The sequence below is a fragment of the Pinus tabuliformis genome, chromosome Q, assembly GCF_031772625.1.
Source record: "Pinus tabuliformis cultivar Carrire ecotype Pingquan chromosome Q, CPIR1, whole genome shotgun sequence".
Classification (NCBI taxonomy): Eukaryota; Viridiplantae; Streptophyta; class Pinopsida; order Pinales; family Pinaceae; genus Pinus; species Pinus tabuliformis.
In genome coordinates this window covers 1,286,740,861-1,286,743,766 of record NC_142296.1, presented here as the reverse complement: position 1 = coordinate 1,286,743,766, position 2,906 = coordinate 1,286,740,861, and the positions used below count along the sequence as shown (strand labels likewise).

Sequence of the window (2,906 nt, the reverse complement as noted above, 5' to 3'; positions counted from 1 at the left end):
ATATAAAATAACTTTAATAACTTTGATAGTTTAGTTTTCTAACATAGTAAAATATAAATATAACATTATAAACAAATCTTACTCTCTTACAGTAAATAAAAATAATAAAAATACTAATAATTCTAAACTAAATAGAAATAAAAATATAACATTATAAACCAGCTTTATTAGCTTAAAAAGAAATATAAACATGTTTCTTATTTTTTTAAATCAATTTCTTTCTTTCTTAGCTCCTTCTTTCCTTCCTTTCTTCCTTCCTTCCAACAAAATATAGCAAAATAAATTTCATCATATTCTTCCTTATAATTCAAGCAAAGCAACCACAACCATAGAGCCTTCTTTGCTTCCTTCCTACAAAATATAACAAAATAAATTCCTTCCTTCCTACAAAATATAACAAAACAAATTTCTTGGAGCAAAGCAACTTTCGTCATTCTTTCAAATAAATTACATTGACTTTTTCCTTATAATTATTCAAACAAAAAAACCACAACCACAAATCCTTATCTCCAACTTTTCTTCCTTACTTTCTTTCATTCCAAATTTCTTTTCTTTTTCAAAATCTTCCTTCCAAAATATAACGACATACATTACATTACATTTTTTAAGACAAACAACCACAACTGCAGCACCTTTTCTGTCACCAAGCTACATTAACTACCAAACCCTCCTCTGTTGACTATAGGTTACATTGTTCAATTGACATTAATACATCTTATGATTCAAGGTAGATAACAACGAGTTTTCCATTTTGTATTTCAATGTGAACTGGGTTATGATTCCATCCAACCTAAAGTAAATTCCTTCCTCCCTCTTTCCTTGAAAATGAAAATAAATTACATTGTATTTCTCAACTGTTCAAGCAAAGCAACCGCAACACCTTCTCTCTTTCCAGTCTACATTAACTACAAATGCCTCAGGTTATATTGTTCAATTGACTGCCTCAGGTTATATTGTTCAGGTTTCTGTCAATTTGACCTCTATCGTTTTTTTTTCGGTTTATGTGGATGATTTTTCTCTTTTGATCTTCCTCTCTGTTTTTGGATGGTATTATAAAATGTTTCTAAATGAAGATATATCTGTAAGCTATCTAGACAGTCTTTTTTTGGAAGTTTCTGGATTTATATGCAGTATCAGACAGACCTATCTGTTCAAGATAGGACGACCATGTTATATAACAAAACTTTATATTCTCTTAATATAATCCATGATGTTTTTCTCTCTGACAAAAAATATTGTGTTCAATTGACTATTGACATCCGTACTTCCTATGATTCAAAAGTAGATAACGACAAGTTTTCTACTTCGTGTTTTAAATGTGAACAAGGGTTATGCTTCCATCCTTGAAAACATGAAAATGTCCTAAGCACTCCAAAACAAAATGGAAGAAATCACTTTCTGTTCGAATCATGTTTAATTTTGTACTGGCCGCCCGCTGTTCAAGATTTTTCCTATTCTTTCTCGATCTTTTGCATAAGCCACTTTTCTATTTGTAAACTCGATATTCTAAAAATAAAATAGAAAAAGAAATGAGGATTGTGGATGAGCGTTTTACTAAGCAATGAGGGTTCTTAATCGACCATAGAAACTTAGAGATTTTATTGCAGATTATAAAGTGTGATGGGAGCTTACCCGAATAATGTGAAACAGCGTCGCCTTCCGCAAATTTCGTTTCAGTTAAAGCATGTTTCTACCTTTTTGAATATTCGACAGCACTAGAATGCTTGTCATCAGTTTGTATATTGAAATCAATCAAAATGACTGCAGATATTTATGCTCCTCCTTGACTTTTGGCTCCTTATTTCCTTGAAAGCTAGTCATCAGCCTGCACACTGAAATCGCTTAAAATGACTGAAATCGCTTAAAATGACTACATATAACTATGCTCCTCGGATTTTAGATCTCATGAAAAAAATTTGGGTGGCAGCGAGAAAGATCACGGCCGTATTCTACAGGAATGCCCATGAATTTCCGCAGGCGTGCTCTCTCTCATTGTCACCCAAATATTATCCACGAAAAAGTAGCCAAAACTGCTATAGAATAAATCTATGCAGACTGATAGAGAGAATACTTCACACATCTAAAACTGTTATTACAATATTCTATCCAACACTGGAAATGAGCAGGTTTTGTTACAGGATATATCCGTAGAAACCTTAGAATTCCTAAAACCGCGCTGAGAGATATGGCTCCTTAGTTTGTTGCAGAAAACTGTAATGAAATCTAACATCTAAGCTTGACCAACACAATACAATCTCAGATTGAAAAGGAGCAAAATACCCAAAAATAGCTTTCTCAAGATTTTACTTCTCTGAACAATCCGTTATTCCCACGGGAGAGAAAACCGAAAGACACCGAGGGAGAAACCCTGTAAAGAAACGATTTCACCCGAAATTTAGGGATAGGTATGGCAATGCTCATCCATGCCCGCATTCCAAGGATATTGACGCGACATCTGGTCTAAGTACGGTGTATTGGGGTAAATGGGGCAATGGTCCCATTTGTCCTTTTTATTTTTTTGCTTTAACCCGTCTTTCAGGGATCGAGGTGTCAGTTGTACAATTTGCCCTTTCGGATGGTTCCGGACTACTACGTGTCTGCTTGGGATCACACGTCTCCTTGAGGATAGATTAAGGTAAAATAGTAATTTGGTCATCCTCATCAATCATTATTAGTACTTAGCCAACAACCGTTATAATGTTTTACCAATACTTCAGAGCGCACCCAATCATTATTAGTACTCAGCCAACAACCTTTGTAATGTTTTACCAATACTTCAGAGGGCACCCACCTATAGACTCCGAAAACACAAAGGGTTTGTAATGTTATGTGGGAAAGTCCTATCATATAGCAATTGCATTTAAAGGTGCAAAGTTAGATTACAAGAATGGAAGATTTTGGAAATT

General features: G+C 34.0%; 1 long non-coding RNA gene across 3 annotated transcripts; it reads right to left on the bottom strand.

Moving 5' to 3' along the window:
* Nucleotides 1–214: 214 nt before the first annotated feature.
* On the bottom strand, nt 215–2,434 carry LOC149224539 (uncharacterized). 3 transcript variants are annotated; one of them, XR_016249081.1, is made up of 3 exons: nt 2,156–2,434; nt 1,633–1,832; nt 215–351 (listed from the first exon to the last, which is right to left on the bottom strand). It is a non-coding gene; the product is annotated as an uncharacterized LOC149224539 (long non-coding RNA). The 3 variants fall into 3 exon arrangements; XR_016249080.1 differs by lacking the exon at nt 215–351 and adding an exon at nt 792–1,506; XR_016249079.1 differs by lacking the exon at nt 215–351 and having other exon boundaries at nt 792–1,832.
* Between the last annotated feature and the right edge of the window lie 472 nt (nt 2,435–2,906).